Source organism: Gossypium hirsutum, chromosome A03, assembly GCF_007990345.1.
Source record: "Gossypium hirsutum isolate 1008001.06 chromosome A03, Gossypium_hirsutum_v2.1, whole genome shotgun sequence".
Taxonomy (NCBI): domain Eukaryota; kingdom Viridiplantae; phylum Streptophyta; class Magnoliopsida; order Malvales; family Malvaceae; genus Gossypium; species Gossypium hirsutum.
Window position 1 is genome coordinate 69,372,839 of NC_053426.1, and position 25,206 is coordinate 69,398,044.

Sequence of the window (25,206 nt, forward strand, 5' to 3'; positions counted from 1 at the left end):
TTGAGTTGTTGAAAGATTATGAGCTTGTCATTGATTATCACCCGGGAAAGGCTAATGTGGTTGCGGATGCCTTAAGCCGGAAATCACTGTTTGCTTTACGAGCGATGAATGTACACTTGTCTGTTCTACCTAACAATGTGTTAGTAGCTGAATTAAAAGCCAAACCATTATTGATTCATCAAATTCGTGAAGCTTAGAAAGTCGATGATGAATTGATTGCAAAACGGGCTGAGTGTGTTCCGAACAAGGAATCGGAGTTTCAAATTGATGATTATGATTGTTTGAGGTTCAGAAGTCGTTTGTGTGTTCCAAGGAATTCGGAACTCATTTCGATGATACTGAATGAAGCCCATTGTAGCCGAATGTCAATTCACCCGGGGAGTACGAAAATGTACAACGATTTGAAACGTCGGTTTTGGTGGCATGGTATGAAACGAGACATCTCCGACTTTGTTTCGAGATGTTTAATATGTCAACAAGTGAAAGCGGAACATCAAGTGCCTTCAGGATTACTTCAGCCGATCATGATACCCGAGTGGAAATGGGATCAAGTCACAATGGACTTTGTGTCCGGACTGCCATTGTCAGCAAGTAAGAAGGATGCGATTTGGGTTGTTGTTGATAGACTGACTAAGTCGGCTCACTTTATCCCCGTGCGTACAGATTTTTCATTGGATAAACTAGCTGAATTGTACGTTTCTCAGATTGTGAGATTACACGGGGTACCGATTTTTGTTGTGTCGGATAGAGATCCGAGATTCACCTCGCGATTTTGGAAGAAATTGCAATAAGCTTTGGGTACCAAGCTGCATTTTAGCACCGCTTTTCATTCACAAACCGATGGTCAATCCGAGCGGGTAATTCAGATACTTGAGGATATGTTGAGATGTTGCATCCTTGAGTTTAGTGGTTAATGGGAACGGTATTTACCATTGATTGAATTCGCTTACAACAATAGTTTTCAATCAAGTATTAAGATGGCACCTTACGAGGCTTTGTACGGGCGTAAATGCTGTACACCATTGTTTTGGACCGAGCTCGGTGAAAGTAAAATTTTCGGAGTGGATTTGATTAAAGATGCTGAACAGAAAGTAAAAGTAATCCGTGAAAGTCTAAAGATAGCCTCAGATCGCCAGAAGTCGTAAGCGGATCTGAAACGAAAAGACATTGAGTATCAGGTGGGAGATAAGGTGTTTCTTAAAGTTTCACCTTGGAAAAAGATACTCAGATTTGGGCGTAAGGGCAAATTGAGTCCGAGGTTCATCGGGCCATACGAAATATCTGAACGAGTCGATCCAGTTGCGTATCGATTGATTTTGCCCCCTGAACTTGAAAAGATTCACGACGTCTTTCATGTTTCGATGCTTCGACGCTATAGATCTGATCCATCGCACATAATTAGCCTATCAGAGGTTGAAATTCAAGCCGATATGAGTTATGAAGAAGAACCGATGCGTATCCTAGCTCGTGAAGTGAAAGAGTTGCGAAACAAAAGGGTTCCGTTAGTAAAGGTGTTATGGCTCAAACACGGGATCGAGGAAGCTACTTGGGAAACCGAGAGCTCGATGAAAGAACGATACCCAAACCTATTTACCGGTAAGATTTTCGGGGACGAAAATTTCTTAAGTGGGGGAGAGTTGTGACAGCCCTAAAGTGACCCTAGTCGGAAAGCGGTCTCGGGACCGCTAGACCGAGTCACCAAATTATTTGAATGTGATAATTATTGCCTAAAATATGTGAATATAAATGTGTGAAAGTTTTAAGCTTCGAGTTAGTTAATTGCATGTGAATTTAGTTGATAGGACTTATGTGAGAAAATTTAGAAATGTGCTAGGCAAATGCAAGTGGCCTAATAGTGCATGTAATCAAAGGGGTGGACTTGCATGTCAATTTCCCCCCATTTATGTACTAGTGGCCGGCCATGACAAGGGATGATGGGCAAAACATGTCATGAAACATGTTGTGTTAATGGAAAAATAAAATAAGAAGCATGGGCAATAAACTAATAAGAAATGGAAGGAAGAAAAAAAAAAGGAATGTGTGTGAGTGTTCCCCCCCATTGCCGTGAGTTGAAGAAAAGAAAAAAAAATTTGTTCATCCTTTTTCATTTCTTTTGGCCGAAAATTCTAAGGAAGAAGGAAGGATTTCTTGCTTCATGTTTGGTTTGGAAGAGGATTAGGAGGAGGTTTGGCCATACTTGTATCTAGATTAAGGTATGTTTGAGGTTGTGCCATGAGATTCATGCATGTTTTTAGTTGCTAGCTTGAGTTCTAATTAGCCCATGGTTCAAATCTTTGCTATGTCATGGGGATGATATTCGGCCTAGGTGGATTTTGTGTTAATGCCATTGCATTCTAAATATGAAGCTTGTTAATGATACATGTGATGGTGGATTGATGACTCTTGGATTTTCTTTTTAGCATTTTTGAGTGAGATATTAAGTTCTTTGTTTAACCATGACCAAAATTGAAATGGTATGGTGTTGTGATGTATTCGGCCATGGTATATCCATAAGTATGATTTATGCTTATTGCATGGTAGATAAGATTTGTGTTTTGGATTTATGTTCATGTTTAGTTATAATCAACTTTGAGATTCGGCTCTTGCACATATATATATGTTTGCACATGACGTATTGGTATGACATATACAATATCTCAAGGTATATATTTACATATGATGGTGTTTCGGTTATGGAGTACATGATGGATGCGTATTGAGTTATAATATGTAATGCATTAGTTAGTAAAAGGTATGCCATTTGTGTGTGGTATTGAGTATATAATTGGCCTCAACATAGACATGCATAATCGGCCACATGAATGAGTACATAGGTTGATGTGTTGTTCGGCCATAGGTAAGCATATTGAAGGCTTTATCTTGACTTAGAAAATTCGGCTAAGGAGAGTATTAACTAATGTGTTGAGTTTGATTCATGATTCCGTACATATGTGACTTTAATGTCTAATGAATATATGTGGGCCAAGTACCTTGAGTTCCTCTTTTCGATGCTCAAATGATTAAATCAATTTATTTGTTAAATTAAGCTCAAGAGCAAAGGGGAACTAAATCCGATAAAGGGAAGGAAAAAGTGGTCGAATAGCCATCGGAATCGTTCGACAACATCCGAGGTAAGTTTTTGAGTAATGGGACTTAAATTATGATTCAATTAGATTATGTCTTAAGTAAATCAAAATCATGCTCTTGTATGTGGCTATTGAGCCGAAATTGTAAATGTGATAAGTGTCTTGTGTTTGAGCTTTGGTAATGAAAATGAAATATGAATGTGTCATGACTTATTGATATATGTGCATGGTTACTCGAATGATATCCGGGCTAAGTCCCGAAGGCTTTTGTGCTAAGCGACTACATCCGGACTAAGATTCGAAGGCATCTGTGCTAGCGACTATATCCGGGCTAAGTCCCGAAGGCATTTATGCTAGTGACCATATCCGGGTTAAGACCCGAAGGCCTTGTGCGAGTGGTTATATCCGGCTAAACCCCGAAGATGCTTGATTTGGGAATGAGCGATCTTGTTGTAAAAATTTAAATTAATACGCTCGTAAAATCCCAGCGATGAGGTATGTTTCGTGTGTGCTTTGAATTAGTTGATCCCTTACAAATCTGTATTCGCTCAGTCGATAAATGAGCTACTAGCCTTTGGCTAAGTTGATCTTTTGTGTATGAACATAAGGGTTGGTAATGCGAAGTAAGTGTGATATTGAGAATTTGTGCATATGAAATTATCCGTTTAGCTATATGAATGCTATACTTTTGTTGTACTGGAATCCCTTGCTCAAAACTTACTAAGCATAAATTGCTTACTCCGTTTCTTTGTTTCTCTGTTTTATAGATTTTGGCTCGTCAGCTATCGGACTCGGAATTTTTTGGAGGTCGAAGTCTCCCACACTATCAAAGCCCCCTTTTGGTACAATTTTGGTTGAACTTTGATATGGCATGTATAGGACTACCCTTCTTGTTGTTGGTCATGTACCCATGGATTTTGTGTAAATTTGGATAGCCATGCGAAAATGGCTTATATACGTTTTTAGCATAGTACTATAATCGTTTTGTATGTTGATCACTAAGAGGTATGGAAATGTTTGGAAACGATTAGCCATTGGAATGGTTAATCATGATTATACTTTGTGCTATGTATGCAAAAAAAAGGGCTAATTGAATCATGGAAACTATGAAATAGGTAAAGTCTACCTTAAAGGCAGATGCTGACAGCAGCAGCGATGTGGATGTGAAAAATCACTAAAAATAGTAGGAATGGATTTAAATAGTGAATAAATTATTTAAATTAACCTTGATGAATCTACTTTCATATGGAAGAAACGAAACGGTCATATGAGTTGTATGCTAAGAGATATTTAGGTTTTCGTGAAACAGGGCCAGAACGGTTTCTGGATTTCCTGTTTCGACTTTGGAAATTCATTATAAATTAACCAGAGATAATTAGGAGTCATGCCATATATGTATAGATTCCTCTTTGAGTCTAGTTTCCATAGAAACAAACAGCATCAGTATTGAATCCCTTTACAGGGAGATATGCAAGTCGTAATGCGCAAAGGTCAGTGTAGTCGATCCCTGTAACATGAGAGACTTTAACTAATAAACTGTACTAATTGGCCTGACCAAAAATTATAGAAAACAACTTGTAGATGCATATATGAGTCTAGTTTCAGATAAAAATCACGAAACTGATTTTCGAGTTGTTGAACTCAAGATATGATTTTTAAGGTGACAGCGACACAGTTAGCCAGCTGTCTGGAAATTTTTAAAATGAACTGTGCAAGTAAATGAATTAAGTCGGTCAGCACCTCGTGTTCGACTCCGGCAACGGTCTCGGGCACGGGGTGTTACACAACAGCCAATCGGGCCCATTTAGCCCATTTCAGCCCATATGGCCAAATCACAACCCAAGTCCACAGAATCGCCCGTCGGCCTCAGGAAACCTATCAGTCTCCCCCTTACGAGTGCTCGAGCACTCGCAAGACTACTAATAAACTATAAATTATACATATTTTTACCCCATGTTTAATGCATTTTATGGATGATTACTCATTAGAATTGGTCAATTCGATGCTCCTAATGCTTTAATTTCATGTTTTATACTTAGGAGAGCATAGGAGAGCGAAAGGAACGAGAAACGGGCCAAAAATAGAGAAAATGGGCCAAAGTACGAAATCAAGACGACATGGACCTCCTCATACGGGCAGACCACACGGCCATGTCAATCTGGCAGAATCGAAGCACGACTCACATGGGTATAGCACACGCCCGTGCCATTCTAACAAGCTCGAACACGGCCTAAAGTAATCGCACACGGGCGTGTAACATGGGCGTGTCACACGGGCGTGTCCCTGCCGAGCCCAAGTTGAGTCCAATTTGGAAAAGGCCACTTTTGAGGGCTCATAGGAAATCCAAAGCGTATAAATATACCCTAGAGGAGGAAGAAAAGGGAGACGGAGAAGGGAGAGAAAGGAATTACTCCAAGGAAGCTGATTGATCCATCTCGGAAGCCTGATTCATCATCAAGATTGAAGATCTCTCTTCAATTTCCTTTCAGGAGTTTTGTGTTTTCTTTATGTTTTGTATTCTTTATTCTTCTGAGATGTTTTCTTATTTAGTTATGAACTAAAACCCCTAAATACCTAAGGGGAATGAAACCTAAGATGAATCTTGTTATTATTTTCTGAATCATATGATAAATATTTAACTTGTTCTTAATTCTTGTTTTGATATCCCAGGACACTGAATCAAGACATGCTCTTATTCAGAGGAGGAATAGACCCTGTCTAAGAGTACATTTGTCATAATTAAGCGGAGTTGATTGCGCGCCTAGAAATAGGGTGACAAGATTTTACTGGATTAGGGTGAAACCTAATAAGGGGATCCATAGATCGAGTTAATGCAACCCTAGAGTGTTAATTAGAGAAAAGTCTTAGTTATTCAATCTAGGGATTAGACGTTATTAGTATTGAATAGGGATAATAACATAACTTAGGGATCTCTGCGAAACAAGTTGAATGAATAAATCGTTCGATTCGGAGCCAGAATAACAAGTAAAGTCTAGGTGGATTTTTCCTTAGGTATTGTCTTAAGTCAATCGATTTTTCCCAAAAGCAATTCCCCACTTCTTTTCTTAGTGCGTTCTTAGTTTAGATAATTAGTTAATTAAAACAAAACCTCTTTATTCTTAGGCTAGATAATAAAAAGTCAGACATTACTAGTACTTTTAGTTCCTTTGGGTTAGACAATCCGGTCTTGCTAAAACTATACTACTGTTTGATAGGTACATTTTCCTACATCTCGATAATAGTTAGTTCAAGAACGAGTAATTATAAATATTTAAAACCTATCACGAAATCACGTGATCAAGTTTTTGGCGCCGTTGCCGGGGAACTGAAATATTAGAAACGCTCAATTTTTATTACTTTAGCCATTTATTTTTCTTGCAATTTAATTTATTTTTATTATTATTACTAATTAATTTACTTTTTCATTCTCTTGGTAGTTTTTTTATAGTTTATGACTAGAAGAAACCTGTCGGGACCATTACTTTTCGACAAAGAAATCGATCGTACAGTTCGCAGAAATCAAAGAGAAATATGGCGCAGTTTAAGATAAACAGAGAACGAGCAAGAAGGTGATACTCAACCCCCAATGAAGAGGTGGCTGAAAACCAAGGCAATCAGCTACCTCCTGCAATTGCGGCTAATCAAAATCCTGCTCCACACACTATGTATGATTATGCTAAACCTTCCTCAATAGAAACTGAATCTAGCATAGTTAGACCTGCTGTAGCTGCAAATAATTTCGAATTAAAACCTAACACTATTCAAATGATACAACAAATTGTTCAGTTTGATGGTTTGCAGGATGAGGATCCCAACGCTCATTTAGCCAACTTCTTAGAACTATGCGATACATTTAAAATTAATGGTGTTTCTGATGATGCCATTCGTCTTCGGTTATTCCCTTTTTCATTGAGGAACAAAGCTAAACAGTGGTTGAACTTGTTACCACGAGGGTCAATTACTACTTGGGAGCAAATGACTGAAATTTTTTTACTAAAATACTTTCCACCGGCTAAAACGGCTAAATTACGTAATGATATCTCTTCTTTTGTGTAGACGGATTTAGAAACACTTTACGATGCATAGGAGAGATACAAGGACTTACTGAGAAGGTGTCCTCACCATGGGTTACTGCTTTGGCTCCAAGTACAAACATTCTACAATGGTCTGAATCCTTCAACTCGGTAAATGGTTGACACAGCTGTTGGCAGAACCATCAACAATAAAACACCGAAAGATGCCTATGAGTTTATAGAGGAGATGTCACTGAATAATTATCAGTGGCAAGTCATGAGGACAAAGCCAACAAAAATAGCCACCGTTTATAACGTCGATTCAGTCACCATGCTCTCTAATCAGGTAAAACTCTTAAATAAAAAGATTGATGGTTTTCTTAGTTCTTCACAGGTTCACCCAGTAATGCAGTGCGAAGCAAGTGGAGGTGGAACAAACAATTCGAAATATCAACCTTATACCCACAACATGGATAACGAGCAATTAAATTACATGGGTAACAATCCTCGACCTCAAAACAATCCATATAGTAACACTTAAAATGCAGGTTGGAGGAACCACCCCAATTTCTCGTGGGGCGGTCAAGGAAATCAAAGACCACAACATCCTCCAGGCTACCAACAACCACCCACCAATAGGAAAAGAAGCCAACCCTTGAAGAGATGCTCTCAAAATTCATGTCAGTGTTAGAAACTCATTTTCAGAACAGTGAGACAGCATTTAAAAATCAACAAACGTCAATCCAAGGGCTCGAAACTCAGATAGGCCAGCTTTCCAAACTAATCTCCGAACGACCACAAGGTAGTTTGCCAAGTAATACTGAACCGAACCCAAGGGAACAGCTCAACACAATTAATATCCAAGATGACGAATGAGTCATTGAGCCTGAACCAGAACCGAGGCAAGAAACTGTGGTAAGCAAAGGTCAAGGTGAGGTAGATTATAATAAAAACAAACCAGTGCCTGTCGAATAGAAACCTCATGTGCCATTCCCCAACGCGACAAGGAAAGACCGCTCAGATGAACAATTTGGTAAATTCCTTAAACTCTTGAAAAAATTTCATATTAACTTATCGTTTATTGAAGCTCTATTGCAGATGCCAAACGCAATGAAATTTTTAAAGGAGCTTTTAGCAAATAAGCGAAAGTTGGATGAGGCGTCACATGTGGAGCTTAACGCAGTTTGCTTGGCCATTCTCCAAAATAAACTACCCAACAAACTAAAAGACCCAGGGAGTTTTATAATTCCTTGCTTAATTGGTAGTTTAGATGTTAATTATGCATTAGCTGATTTGGGGGCTAGTTTCAACGTCATGCCTTACAAAATGTTTAAGCAACTAGGTTTCGGGAAACCCAAATAGACTAGGATGAGCATTCAACTAGTAGATAAAACTATAAGAATCCCTAGGGGTATTATTGAAGATGTGCTAGTTAAAATCGATAAATTTATATTTCCTATTGACTTTATTGTTCTAGACATAGAAGAGGATAGCAACACTCCCTTAATCCTAGGAAGGACCTTTTTAGCAACTGCTAAAACCATCATTGATGTTGGCACAGGTGAACTCACACTCCGGGTGGGAGATGAAACAATCACCCTTCAAGTTCGCAATTCGAGCAACATATCAGGAATTGAAGGTGATCATCTAAACCATTCCACTAAAACTAACAATATGGTGCCACCTACTTTGCAGAAAATGAGTCTGAAGGAAGCACACGAGTCATTCTCAAGCAATAGTAGAGAACCTGTTCATGAAGATTGGAGATTACAAATCGAGGAACTCGATGAATGGAGGACGAACAAACCAAGAACACCCGACAAACCGAAACTACGCCAAAACGAGCCCTATACCTCTGCAAATCAACTTAAGGTTGGTGATAAGGTCTTATTAGATGCTGCAGATCCCCACATTGTCACTACCACACTGAATGAGGAAATCCCTCTTACGGTACTCAGTATTTTTCCATTCGGTACGGTAGAGGTGAGTTATCCCAAGTTTGACACTTTTAAGGTAAACAACACCCGGTTAAAACCTTATTTTAATGAGATTGATAATAGGAATGAGGAGAATAAACTCCTCAAACCACCATGATTATTCAACAGAGAGGTAAGTCGAGCTTAGACTATAAATAAGCGTTTCTCGAGAGGCAACCCGAGCATTAAAAATAGTAATTTCTTTAAATTTTGGTATTTAACTCCTAACTTACTAATAGAAATCTTGAATACAGGTGTTTCCACAGAGACACAGCCAAGCACACGGGCGTACGTAAGGCCGTGTGAAAGTAGGGCAAAAAGATTTCCCCAACACGGGCTATGATTAAACTCCACGGCCGTGCAATATGGCCGTGGTCAAGCCTGCCAAAACAACACGGGCGTGTGACACGTCCATGTGGAAGAACCATGGTCGAACCTGTTAAATTGACACGGGCGTGGGGATCGCACACACGGGCGTGGGAGAAGCGAACGAAGCTAGACACGGTCGTGCGATACGATTGTGTGAACCCACACGCCTAAGGAATACGGGCGTGCACTAAATGTCAAACGCGCCCAAATTTGAAATTCGTTAATCACACGAGCTGAAATTGGGGAACACGGGCGTGTTCGCTAGCCGTGTGGTGCAAAATCTATAAATACCCTGCACTATTCACTTTCTTCCCCATTCAAAAACCCTAACCCTAGCCGCTGCAACTCTACACGGCCCCCCTGCCATTCCCGTGCGCCACCTCCAAATTCATTTTTAAAGCTCAATCTCTCTCCCTTAGCATTTGTTTACTCCTTTCACTTCTATTTTACTTATTACTAATGCTTATTATTACAATAATCCCCATTACTTTTGAACTATTTTTCATTTTGCTCATTTCTTTATCATTTAGTTTGCATTCTTAGGTTAGTTATTATACATTTCGAATAGAATCAAGTTATATTGCACACTTTATATCCATGACATTACTATGCTTATTTTCATGCTATTACCATACCAATGTCTGTCATTTAATTTACATTCCTATGTTAGTTACCATACAATCTGTGTTAAATTGAGACTAGGAAAACTTTACACCCATTACATTTCTATTCTCATTCTCATTGTTATTGTGGTTGAGGTTGCCTCATATTAGTAGTCTTGGATGAAATAGTTAATTCATGCCTTTTACTTCCTCTTCGAATATGTTTACATATTATTATTATATTTATATGACAGGCTTTTAATGTCGTCACGAGGAAAGAAAACCACCGTACCAGCCTCGAAGAAGAGGAAGGGAGCATCATCTTCCGCGGGTCCAACCGCAGAAATTCGTCACCCTCTCCTGCAGTTCCCCCGAGGGCCTCAAGAAGAGCTTTTCCAAATACTTCGGGCCCGACCCTTGATTGCGGGTTTCTGAATCGACTCGGCTGCCATAGAATAAGTTCAGATGGCTGGCGAGATTCAGGCTCTCTTAACCACCGACCCGTGGGAGCTATTCTTCGAGATTATCGAGCCGACATACCTCTAGCTCACTATGGAACTCTGCTCAACGTTCCATCTCCAGACCATAATGACAAGGTACGATGATCCCGACATGGTCCAGTTTTGCCTAGGCAGATTAATCCGCCAGCTAAGCGTCCTAGAGTTTGGTGCTGCACTAGGCCTATATACGGAGGAGTTCAGGGAGGAGAATGAACTACATGCTCTCAGTCGCCACATACATTTCTCTCCCTCGAAGTGCTGACACACTTTGGCACCTAGCACGGCCTCGTACAATCCTAGTCGTTCCAAGGCATCAGTTCTCCCACCATCCCTGAGGTACTTACACGCTATTTTAGCTCACATGATTACAGGGAGGCGAGAGAGCACTGGCATCGTCAACACCCACGACGTCTACTTCTTATTGTGCATGTCGCAAGGGCACGTCATCGACCTTGCCTATTTCATTACCCTTGTGATTCAGCACCAGACGGAGCGGCATCAGAAGGGGGTCATCTCCATTGGCCCCTACATGACTAGGCTAGCGCGACACTTCGGGCTCCTCAACACCGTGGCCCAAGAATCATCCCTCACCCTCATCGGCCAGATGTCTCCACAAGGCATCTCGAGCATGCTTAGCATGAGGATGATCGAGAGGCGCCAAGGAACCTACCCTCCCCAGTATTGTCTCACCCAATCTACTGAGGAGGAGGCCTACGAGGGCATTGCTGATGATGCCCCCCACAGCACGAGGACCAACCGACACAGCCACCACCACCCTCTCGTCCAGTTCATGCGGCGGCTTCATATACTGACATCTCTGAGCATCTCACCCGATTCGAGCAACAGTGTTTTCAACGATTTGACAACATTGATGCTACTCTACAGCAGATTTATCAGCACCTCCACATCTCATCGCCAGTCCCACCTCGCGAACCATCCAGCGATGAAGATGTTTAGAAATATTTATCTATTATTTTATGTTTTTAATTTTTATTGAAACTACTTTTTATTTTTGTTAGATTTTAGAATTTTATTTTTAATTATTAATTTCGGTTATTTGTTTTCAAGTAATTATTGTTCCTAATATCCCCTAAAAAGTTCCTGATTTTATCACAGTTATATAGAGCTTTTAAGCTCATCATCACATAGGAACTAAAACTCCACCGGGAAAGGTTCTCCATGACTGCCATGTCCTGCTCGACCACGACCATAGCTACCACTAGATATAATATTCTTTTGGTGCAGGACCTATGGACTAATGAACCTCTACGACCGCCGGAGTATCCTCCTCCACCCTCAAACCGATTACTCTCCAAAACTCCAGTTCGAGGAATCCATCATACAGAAAGTTTCACTTCTTTCCCTATCTTATTTTATTTTATAATACCTATCTTTGTACATTGATGGCAATGTACATCTTAAGTGTGGGGGGAGGTATTCATTTCATTATCAGAAAAATTCTTGAATGACTGCCTAGTTCTCTTAAAAAGCTCTTATATCATATTTAGGATAAATTTTAATTGATTTATGATTTTGATTGATATATCTTGAATTAAAACATAGGGATTTATGCATTGATTGTTTAAAGTTTAAGACATTAGAGAATCAAGCATGATAAGTTGATTTTTAAGAATTTAAAATCTTAGGCTGTTTCCCCAAAGTTTAGGTATTACTTTGAATTGGAATTCACAAGTTTTTAACATCAAAAAGCCATAATTTTTGTGAGATTTTTGAGCCTTTTGAGCATCTTGTAATTCTTTCATGCTCACTTTTATTATTGCTTTGAGTGCGTCAGTATTGAACTGTTATTTTAGAACTTGCTTGATTATGCATGTCGAGACCACACCATTTGATTTGATATATCTAAATGATTAAGGCACTTAGGATTAACCCACTTATGCCATGAAAAGCCTACCTCCATGATTAACCCTTAGTAAACCCATTTGAGCCTAACAAGCCATTCCTTGTATTAACCTCAATATTAGCCCTTAACCCATTATTGTTGAAATCCCTTAAATTAATTTGATCCCTATTTTTGTCGAGATTTGAGTTGAAGAAATTGCTTAGTTATGTCTTGTTTGTAATAAGTTAGTCTTTGAATATTTAACTTGTTCTTATAAAAAAAAATTATGTATGCATATCTGTAATTTCATATTCTGAGAGAAGCTCTGTTGTATGCAAGTGAAGATTAACTCTTTTTATAGTTAGGAAAATTTTCAATTCAATCTCGATTCTAACCCTTTCTTTCAGCTTGTGACCACACCCCCTAACCAAGCTTCACTACAACCCTCTAAAGACCTTTTGATTGATGTATCATCTTAAATTATAGTGGTGGAGATTTGATTTTCATGCAAGCCTATGGTAATGACTTTTCTTTATTGACTATTGAGTGCTTCATTTTTTGTCCTTAAACACCTCGAGTGATTTGAGTGAATCTTTAGTGAGGGTGTGAAACTCTGTAATCAATGGTAATTACTTAAATGAGGAGAGACACCTATGTTTGCATGATTAAATACTCAACTCAGAATGTTTGAGACTTTGATGTTCTTTTAGGTTAATCCTCAAGGTATGATTACTTATGGATTAATTAGAGCTATTATCGATAGAAATTATAAGTTGAGAAGAATTTATTTTGATTATGAGTTGAGAATTTTGCTAAACCATAAATTATACATATTTTTACCCCATATTTAATGCATTTTATGGATGATTTCTCATTAGAATTGGTGAATTCGATGCTCCTAATGCTTTAATTTCATGTTTTATACTTAGGAGAGCATATGAGAGTGAAAGGAATGAGAAACGGGCCAAAAATAGAGAAAATGGGCCAAAGTACGAAATCAACATGGCTTGGACCTCTTCACACGGGCAGACGACATCGTGTCAATATAGCAGAATCAAAGCATGACACACACGGGTATAGCACACACCCATGCCATTCTAATAGGCTTGAACATGGCCTAAAGTAATCACACACGGGAGTGTCACACAGGCGTGTCCCTGCTGAGCCCAAGTTGAGTCCAATTCGAAAAAGGCCACTTTTGAGGGCTCATAGGCATTCCAAAGCCTATAAATACACCCTAGAGGAGGAAGAAAAGAGAGACAGTGAAGGAGGAGTAAGGAATTACTCCAAGGAAGTCGATTGATCCACCTCGGAAGCCAGATTCATCATCAAGACTGAAGATCTCTCCTCAATTTCCCTTCAGGAGTTTTGGGTTTTCTTTATGTTTTGTATTCTTTATTCTTTTGAGATGTTTTCTTATTTAGTTATGAACTAAAACCCCTAAATACCTAAGGGGAATGAAACCTAAGACGAATCTTGTTATTATTTTATGAATCATATGATAAATATTTAACTTGTTCTTAATTCTTGTTTTGATATCTCAGGATACTGAATCAAGACATGCTCTTATTCAGAGGAGGAATAGACCCTGTCTAAGAGTACATTGGTCATAATTAAGCGAAGTTGATTGCGCGCCTAGAAATAGGGTGACAAGATTTTGCTGGATTAGGGTGAAACCTAATAAGGGGATCCATAGATCGAGTTAATACAACCCTAGAGTGTTAATTAGAGAAAAAGTCTCGGTTATTCAATCTAGGGATTAGATGTTATTAGTATTGAATAGGGATAATAACATAACTTAGGGATCTCTACGAAACAAGTTGAATGAATAAATCGTCCGATTCGGAGCCAGAATTACAAGTAAAGTCTAGGTGGATTTTTCCTTAGGTATTGTCTTAAGTCAATCGATTTTTCCCAAAAGCAATTCCCCAATTCTTTTCTCTGTGTGTTCTTAGTTTACATAATTAGTTAGTTAAAATAACAACCTCGTTATTCTTAGGCTAGATAATAAAAAGACAGTCATTACTAGTACTTTTAGTTCCTTTAGGTTCGACAATCTGGTCTTGCTAAAACTATACTACTATTCGATAGGTACACTTGCCTACATCGCGATAATAGTTAGTTCAAGAACGATTAATTATAAATATTTAAAACCTATCACGAAATCACGCGATCAACTACCGTAGCCAAACTTTCAGCTTTTCGACATTTCAACATTTCGACTTTTTCCGATACATAATGTGTGTGTAGTGTATGTACACACCTAGTAAGCAAGCATGATGCGATCTCCTTAGCCCAAACCTACAATTGATATCAATCAAAGATTAATCACACGTGCTTATCGATTATTGTACCAAAATCCAGAATCTCACCTTAACCTTACCTGAACGCCAAGCCTCTACTAGCTTTTACTTTGATCACTAAACACGTGTATTTCTCAGATCTGAAGAACAAATCGGCAGGAATCCAAAATCGAGATCTGACACTAATTCCCTACCAAAGTCGATTAGAAAGAAGTGAGGGACCGAATACTCGATACTTATCAAAAACCGATTGGGAGAGCGAACACTTACACTAGAACCGACTGGGTGGAAAGAGTAGTGGTAGCACCAAGGGTATTCGGCTCTTAGAGATTTGAATGGAAACAATTAATTACTAAGCACCAATGAAGAGAGGAAGAAGAATCGACTAAAGCAAAGAAAATATTGAGTAGAGGAGGGATAAGAATTCGACACAAAGAAAGAAAAGAAAAAAAAAGGTTTTCGGCTTATTCGAGAAAAGGGTTTATGGCACAAAGTGAAGGGAAATTCATCATTAGCTTTTCAGCCCTCCCATTTGGCACCTATTTATAGCCCTATAGCTGAATTCTTCAAGCCCAAGTTAGCAATTCGGCTCCACTTACTCCTTACTTCTTATCTCCTCATTTTTCTCCCTGATAACCCCTTGATCCTTTCTTTAATTTTCTCTTCTGAGCACTCCCCTTGGAGTCCATCTTCACGCCACTTCCATCCTTCTAGAAGGGCAAAATTAAACTCTAAAAATACTAAGCTAGGATTCGAACCTTGGACCCCCTTGCTAGCTATTAACGCCACCTCACTACTCTTTATGTGGAGTCACTTAGCCACTCCACCACAGGCTCTTTTTGTGTCCAATTGCTTCTTCATTTATTCAAAAGCCCACTTACTTGTCAGCCCTGATTCTTTTAATAATTAAATTATAATTTCTTCTACCCCTTAAGACCTACTAAAATTATCGCTTGGATAAGAATATTAAACACAATTTTTATCAAAATCGAAAATAAAGAAAATTCAAAATTTCAGGAATTCGAGATTTCGGGATTTTTGTTTTGGGATTTTTAGGGTGTTACAACGAGTGTGTGTCTGGCTATGTGAAAACACCAGTTGGTGTGAATTAGAAATTAATTTCACACAGGTAAAGGACAAGGGCGTGTCCCTAGGTGAGTAGGCCGTGTGAGTCACAGGGGCCATCAACACAACCATGTTGAGTTGGTCACACGGGCGTGTTGCCCTTCCACACAGGCGTGTGCCCTATTTTAAGGACAAAATTTTCATAGTTGGTTTAAGGACCCGGTATAGTCCCGGTTAGTTTCCAATGGTCGAATTGGGTCCGTAGGCCCATAATAAGAAGATTAAAGTAGAAATTGAAAAAGTTTTAAATTGGACCGTGTCTGGGTGACTCGAGATTGTTTGTGTACATGGGATAACGTTAGGTAATGCCTTGTACTCCGCCTCGGCTGGGTTACGGGTACAAGGTGTTACACTGTAACTCTCTGACTTGTAACTCATGAACAAATTGATATCACACGGCCAAGTCACACACCTGTATGCTACGCATTGTGGATAATTAATTTAATTCGAATTAGGTGCAGGTTTCACACGGCCATGTAACACGTTCGTGTCCAAGGTCGTGTTAACCACAGGGCTGAGACACACGCTTGTGTCTCTTCCCATGTGCCCATTTCTGAGCATTCTATTTTGCATTTTTAAGATAGAGGGGACACACGGCCGAACAACACGCCCATGGGACAGGCTAAGTGACACACACGCCTGTGTGTCTGTCCATGTAGACAAAATGAGGCCATTTCCTAGTCTCATTTGTCACCCAAATTTACCATTTTCCTATACTAAAACACACAAACATACATCCACCAATCCAACATCATAGTCACAAGAAATTTGACATCAATCATATAGTATTATCTCATGCACCATTAGATATAACTTAGTCATGTCATAAACTCATATGCTAACGCAATCTCATCGAACCAACACATAATAAACACTTATATAATTATCAAAACATCACTTCAAAATAGCCAAACTTAGACCATCACTGGCCACTCCAATGGCCAAGTTATAAAACAACCATTACAAGCCATCATTGGCCAATTTAGCTTATATACCAAAATGAGATTTCTAGTTATACCAAAATGAGATAGTGGATAGTGTGATGACTGCTCCGATCGACTTCCAACCTTTGCGAGCTTTGAGCACTATAAAATAGGGAAAAATAAATGGAGTAAGAATTTTATGCTTAATAAGTTTGAGTAATAGAAAATAAACTTACTCGTCCTATTTATTAACACAAGCACACATACATACATATTGCATCAATTTTGGGTAAGTTACCTAACAGCATGCACTTATTCAAATAAGTTAGTCACATAATTTCATATGAATATCAAATAAACATAGATGAGCTCATCACATTACAAGCTTCCATTAATTTCACATTTCCACTTCTTCAAGTGTCTTTTCTGTCGAACTATTGAAATCTCAATGGATGTTCCGGTAATATAAACATGTGCAAAAGTACCCATTGGGGTACATAATAAAAAGGCACACCCTTGAGACATACATTTTACTGTAGGATTACCAGTCTAGGCTAAATCCTATCCGTAGCATATGCTCTAAAGAGCTTAATATGGATTACCCGTCTGGGCTAAATCCAATTTATAACCTAACTTAAGAGGGCTTACATTAGAATTACCCGTCTGGGATAAATTCTATCTGCAACATATGTACTATTATTTTCGACCTATCAAAATTCAACATTCGATCAGGACTTGATAATTTTTCCATATTACACAAATTAAAAATATATCAATATGTATATATATCATCTCATACAAACAGCAAAATCATACAAATCAATTGAAACATATTAACATACATTTTCAAGTTACATGAACTTACCTTGAAAATGGTTTGTTTTTGAGTTTCTACTAATCCGAAACCTTTTGCTTTCCTCGATCTAGTTCTACGGTTGGTCTTTTTGGATCTATATGGATAAATTTAACTATTAATCTATCACATTTCAATCACATTTGCATTCTATTACGTCCTAGGCAAAGTTACCATTTTTACCCTATTCTTTTTTAAAAAATTCTATTTTTGTCCCAGGCTCGGAAAATGAAATTCATGAAATTTAACCCTCTTTCCAGGCCTAGCCAAAATTCATTTACTACATTTACAGCACATACATTTCACAAATTTCAAAAATTTCCATAGATTTTACCACTTTTTCATTTAAGTCCCTAAATCAAGTTTTCATAAAAAATTACTTTGTAAAAGTTATTTATCTATGAACAAACTTTCATTTTCTACTATAAATTTCTAATTTTCAGCATATTCATCCATGACCTAAATTTTATACCTTGATAACTTTTCAAATTAATCCCTTAAATAAAGAGATTAGGTTATCCTGATTCCAAAAAATATAAAGATCATTAAAAACGGGACTTGATTTCATACCTTATTGATTTTGAAATGTTTTCATCCTCTCTCCTAGGGCTTCCATAGAAATTTTAGGGATGAAGATGAATAGAAAAGATGATAATTCTGATACCACAAATGTAACATCCCCTACCCGTATCCATTGCTGGAATAGGGTACGAGGTATTACCGGAGTTTACTGAACATTTTCAGATAATTCTGAGTCATTTATTATTCATATTTTGGAAATAATCATAACGTCTCTCTATTGGGCCCTTGAAGCCCCAAACATACATTAGAAACCAATTGGAATTAAATCGGGATTAAAAAAATTTTGCAAAATCTTAAATTTTATTTTCATCTAAGTACTTACTATTTCAATGCTCCTTATAATTAAACATCTTACCGTTCAATCAATAGTTTGACACTTGTCTAAGCGTCAAACAACATCATTGTTAGTATACTTGCACACATTTCATCTAAATTCAACATTGATATACTTATTTTCTCTACATATCGCACTTGAGTTTAATAATAGTCTCAACTTACATAATTTCCTTGCATCAACATATCAAAGATAATCATATATGTACATTTCATGAAACATATCATGCTCTTACCATTTCTTCATAAGCATATATCATTCATTTCATTATATCAATATTTCATGCTCCATCATTTCCATATATTTTATGTATATTTATTCCGGTAATAGTTTATATCAGACTTAACATAAATTAAATTCCATGTACTTATACTTATTTTGTTTATCGATCTTCATAATTATTTCATATAACTATTTTGTACATATATTTCCATATGACCAGTTCTTGTAAACATTTGACACAACTATTTCATATAACCATTCGTCATCTAATACGTATTACCTGAATATCAATTGTTTAATAGATGTCATAGCGTCTCCCGTCCACGGTCTTATTTATCTTTGACATGATGCCATAGTGTCTTTCAACTATGGTCTTACTCATTTTTTGTCATGTTGCCATGGTATCTTTCAACCATGGTCTTATTCTTTTCATGTCACGTTGCCATGGTATCTTTCAACCATGGTCTTACACATTTCATATCAGGTTGTCATGGTATCTTTCAACCATGGTCTTATTCTTTTCATGTCACGTTGCCATGGTATCTTTCAACCATGGTTTTACACATTTCATATCAGGTTGCCATGGTATCTTTCAACCATGGTCTTATTCTTTTCATATCACGTTGCCATGGTATCTTTCAACCATGGTCTTACACATTTCATATCAGGTTTCCATGGTATCTTTCAACCATGGTCTTACCATTTCATATCAAAGAGCACACTCCCGCGAACCTCATCCTTACAGTGGGATTACCAGTCCAGGCTGAATCCCCTGCAACGACAATTACTCTAATGAGCTTGTATCTAAATTACCAGTCCAGGCTAAATTCAGACCCTAATTCGGATTACCCGTCCGGGCTAAATCCATTTTACACGTATTCTTCGGGAGGGCTATGTCATAATAGGATCACTCGTCCGGGCTAGATCCTTTTTACCGTCAATTCCTTTTCAGAGATCGATCGAATTTTCCTTTCATTCAACAGGGCTTTATTTTCAAAATATATCGAGTATTAGCAATATTTCATCAATTATCATGAATTGAACATTCAAATCATATTTTTATCACATAACTACATATTTCAAGTATTTAAAATACAATTCAAGTTACACAAACTTACCTCATTGCTTGTTTGAGTTTATAATTTCATTAATCCGATATCTTTTCTTTTTCACGATCAAGTCTCATATTTAAGTCATCCGAATCTTTATAAATAAATTTGATCATCATTTTCATTCAATTCATATTCTAACGCATTTAATTAATGCTTTAGGAAAAATATCCATTTTGCCTCTAAGCTTTTAATTAATGACGATTTCATCCTTAGGGTCAGGAAAATAAAATTCTTGTAATTTAATCCTTATTTCTAGATATTATTCTCATACATATTGATAACAATCCATGAATTCTATAAAATATTAGAATTTTTCATAATTTCAACACTTTTCAATTTAATCCCTAACACATGTTTTCCCCCTATCTTGAACTAAATTAATAATTTCATTCAATTTTGTAATTAAAATAATAAAATTAATCCATTTCATGCAATTTGGTCATTTTTGAAATTTTTACAAAATTGCCCATAAAGTTTTACTTTTATTCAATTTAGTTCCTGAGCCTAAAATAAGCAAATTAGCCACCTAAATGAATATTCATATATGTTTTCCTCCTCCTCCTCTCCATTCCACATCCTTAATACATATAACACACTTGTAAGTAACATTATCTATATTTTTTATTATTTACTTTTATGAATATTCAAGTTGTCTATCTGTGTCATAGTCACTAAATTATTTATAACTTGAGCTATGGAACTCCAAATTAAGATCCGTTAATTTTCCTTGAAACTAGACTCATATATCTTCTTACCATAAAATTTTCAGAATTTTTCGTTTAGCCATTAGGTATAGTTTATTCTTTAAATTCACCTCTATTCTGCTGTCTGACAGTTTCGACCCTTCTTCACTAAAAAATAATTATCTCACAGTACAGAACTCAGATTGTAACGCCCTAATTTTTGGGAATTCTGTGTATGTTGGCAAAGATTTAAAATTTTGATGTTCTGTTTGTTTGGCGTAGGTTTAATTATGTTAGTGGGCCTCTAGAAGGACCAAGCTTAAGTTAAAACTCGGTAATTTTAGTTAATTTTAGTTCCGAAAGAAAAAGGGGTTCTGGGTAACTGGGTTTTTAAGTATTAATTGGGTAAAATAAAACACAAAGAAGCAGGTGGCAAAGTGGCATGTGACGCCACTGGAAAGGCTATAAAAGTGGCGTGTGGATGCTAGGGAGAACCAAGGTTAAAGTCACAATGGGAGCATATTAAGGGAATTATTTTTATGTTTGGAAAGGGTAAGTAATGGAACTCAAGTAAAAGACTGTCAGGAGGAGTTTGAGTTGCTCAAGTGATTGAGTAAGGAAGGGATAAGGGAGAGGATTTAGGAGCTGATAAGGGGAGAAAATCAAGGAATCTGAGTATGAAGTAGGAGTTGGCTGTATAGGGGACTCTGCAAGTGCACATTCGGCTAGGGCACCTTATGTTGGGAATTTTGGCATTTGGTCTAGGGCTGCCGAATTCTTTTGTACTTCGGGACTAGGTTATTTAGTTTGTTCTACCGAAGATTAGATTTCTCTTCTCTTCCCTTTTATTTTTGCTAAAAACTGAAGACTACCCCTGTGCCGACTTCACAACCACAAAATCGAATTCTCTGCTCATCTATTCTTCTGTTCATCTTTTCTTTTTCTTTTAGCCGAACCTAGAAACCCCTCACTGTGCCGTTTTCTCCATAGCCGAATACTACCTCTTTTCTCATCCTTCTCCTTCTTCTATCTTCTCTTTTCCTCATAATCGAACTCATACCCTTCCTTCTCTGTCGCATCCATTATTGTTACCATCTCCCACATTCTCCAAGAGCTAAATCTTGTGGTAGTCAAACTTCTCTTCTCTTACTTACTTATAAAAATCAAAATCTATAAACCTGTGGTGGAGGAAGCCGAAACTTGGGTTGTTGGAATCTGTTTCTTCTCACGAGTACGGTAGATCGGGGTTAGGATCATGGATAGGTGCACTCTTTTAAGCCGAACAACGATAGGTAAGTTGTTGAAATAATTTTCGTTAATCATACATGTTTTAAGAAAAAAAGCCGAAACCCTTAAGGGGATGTCTAACGTTTGGACTAAGGGCATTATGCCTTTTTTTTCTTTGAATGTGTAAGCATTAGCGTGGACAAGGGAGCGTGCAGCGAAGGACTTGAAGACTATTCAGTTGGATCCTTGGATCTAATCCATATTTCGACAAGAAGGTAAGAGCAATAGGGTTTTAAGCATGGTTGGCCGAATATGGTAAGGGGTTAATACGTAGTTCATTTTCGATAGTTAGATTAACGGGTTAGTAATCCAATTGTAGGAAGTTTGTGTGTGGATCTCATCAGCATATCATCGCAAACAGGTGTGTAACTGACACCCTCTTATAGACTAGATCAGCAAAAGCTGAAAAACCGAAATGCAGAAAGCCGGCATTTTGAGAACATGCGAGTGTGCAAATGCTCGTGAGATTAATAGTTTGATGTATATGGTAGATTAAAGGGATAAGACTGTAGAGTGCACGATTCTGTGCATTTTGATGTTTTGGGGCTTAATAGGCCAAAATCGGGATAGTAGGCCAACAGGCCCAATTCGGTAAGAAAACGTGGTAAGTGTTTCTAGTCGTACGTAAATGGCTATGTTATGCATGAAAACCTTAAGAATAGTGAACTTACTTGAATACCCCCATGTATGGAAATTACTGAGATACCCCTAGGTGAAAAATTACCATTTTACCCCTAGGGTTACTGTTGACTGAAAATCATGATGATTTAATTCTGTATGATGTGTGCCATGATTGTATATCTGTTGCATGGGGACATGGGTTATATTATGGAGGAAGCGTCCTGGTGGCTATGCCACAATTATCTGATCTGGTGGCTCTGCCACATACATCTGTTCTGGTGGTTTTGCCACGATTATCTGTATCTGGTGACTCTGTCACATTATCTATTCTGGCAGCCATGCTACATATTTTTGTGGCGTGTAGCAGTTGGGTGGGTCGAGTAGTCTCCCCACATGGTGAAAGGTTGGTATGGGGGTGCATGTGGTTGGATATGGGTTGGGTTTTGCATAAACATGTGTTATCTGTTCTGTTCTGTTATGGGCCTAGGGCTCTATTCTGACTTCTGTTCTGGGCTAAGGCCAACTTATTCTGTTTCTGTGGTTTGAGCCGATATAGGCTATGGTTGGGTTAATTTACACATTGAGTTTCCCCAAGCTTACCCTTTTATTTTCATTCACGCAGGTAATCCCCAACCATAGTAGGCTTGGAGCTGTGAGGGATTCGGAGTGGCCACACGTTCTGCAAGTTGATTTTCTCCTGGTGAACTGGACATCCTTTTATTTACGTTAAGGTTTTGGTTTTTTTTTTAAATGTAATAAGGCCGCTTAATTATTTTTTTATGGTTTTAATATGTTTTGTCAAGATAGGTAATACTTATATTTAACTGTTGGAATTGGATAGCTTTAGCGCATGTTTTCAAAAAATAGTAATTGATTTCCAAATAACACGACAACAAGCAAAGCTTCCGAAATGAAAATATTTTCCAAAATTAATCACTCTTTCCTAAAAAGGACTTAATCAAATTGGTTTCCTGGAAACATACATGACGTTAAGGTGTGGCAATGGCGGTGTGCATGTCTAGGATTGGATCCAAGGGGAGCTTGGTACTTAAGCAGTCCGATGGACTCACCTCCTCTTTCCCGGTTTCCTACCTGGTGTACAGCTTCCATTCACTTTAACCTGCAATGAAATTATCTTTTAAAACACTAAGTAAGTTTTTCTAGAACAACAACATGAAATGTTTTGAACGCTTCTAGGTGGCATGTCGGATTCGGCCATAACGTCTGGACCGGGTTAGGTGTGTTACACAGATAACATTCCTGTTGATTTCTCCTTAAAATAGACTCATTATGGATTCTAAAAATATAACTTTAAGCCTCTAGTTATTTTTCTTCAATTTGTTGAGATTTTCCAAAGTCAGAACAGGGGAACCTAAATTCATTCTGACCTTGTCTCACAAAACTCAGTATATCTCATAATTTACAACTCAATTGCTCAAACCGTTTTTTCTATAAGAAATTAGACTCAATAAGATTTAATTTCATATTTTATTCTTCCTCTAATTCAATTTATACAATTTTTGGTGATTTTTCAAACTTAAAATACTGTTGTTGTCCTAAACAGTCTTAATGCAGAATGTTGATTTTATACTTTAATTTCAATTTAATCCTAACTAAATTCACTTACTTTTCTATCTTAATTCATACTTTATTTCTACTCAATTTTTAACCAAACTTAGACATAATTATCTATTTTTCATCATAAAACTATAATTTCAAAATTCATTCAATTTAGTCCTTAAAGCATAAAACTTATGAATCACTTTACAATTCAATCCTTATTTCATTTCTAACTTGAATTTCTAACAATTTAGCCCTTAATTCATCTTTTTGTTCAACTTAATCAACATATAAAAATTCATTAACTTCCTAACTTTTGATATAATTCATGTAGTACTCTTCTCTAGAAATCCATAAACATCAAAATTGCAAGAAAGGGGATCAAATTGACTTACCTAGTAAAGCTTAAGGCTTCAAAAACCCCAATTTTCCTTCTATTTTTCATTCCTTCCTTTCTTTTCCCTGTTTCGTCTCATTCTCTACTTCTTCTTTTCTTTTTCTTTCGTTTTACTTTATATATATATAATATAATAACAACAACAATAATAATGACTTTATTAAATATTTGCTTAATATCAAATATTTATTTTACACTTGGGCACACATATATTATTACATTTGTATTTCATCCCCACCATACACTTGTCATTTTACATTTATTTATCATATAAATATATTATAATATAATTATTTATTTAATAAATATCTTTCACTAAATAATAAATATCTATTTAATATCAAATACATATATTACAAATGTATGTATTTTTTATTAATACATTTGTACCAAATCATTACCATACACTTGTCTTTATTTAATTTTTAATTATTTGTCATGTTTTTAGTTTTAGTGATTTCCAATTTAGTCCCTAGCTATTTCTAATTTTTCCATGGATGAGTCATTAAAATATCTACTAACTACCCTTCAATGGTCTAATTACCATTTAAGGACTTAAGTTTTGAATTCCATAACTATTTGATACCAATAGCTACTAGAACAAAATTTTTGCATTTTATGCAATTTAGTCCTTTACCTAATTAACCACACAATCGATAAAATTTTCGCATCGAAATTTTCATGTGACCTTCTTATCCTGATGTCAACCATAAAATAAAATAAAATAAAATTTTAAATTTTTGGCTCAGATTTGTGGTCTCGAAACCATTGTTTCGATCTCACCGAAAATGGGCTGTTACAACTCTCCCCCTTAG

General features: G+C 37.1%; 1 non-coding gene across 1 annotated transcript; it reads right to left on the minus strand.

Moving 5' to 3' along the window:
• Nucleotides 1–7,109: 7,109 nt before the first annotated feature.
• On the minus strand, nt 7,110–7,216 carry LOC121227768 (small nucleolar RNA R71). The gene has a single exon (XR_005925291.1). It is a non-coding gene; the product is annotated as a small nucleolar RNA R71 (small nucleolar RNA).
• Between the last annotated feature and the right edge of the window lie 17,990 nt (nt 7,217–25,206).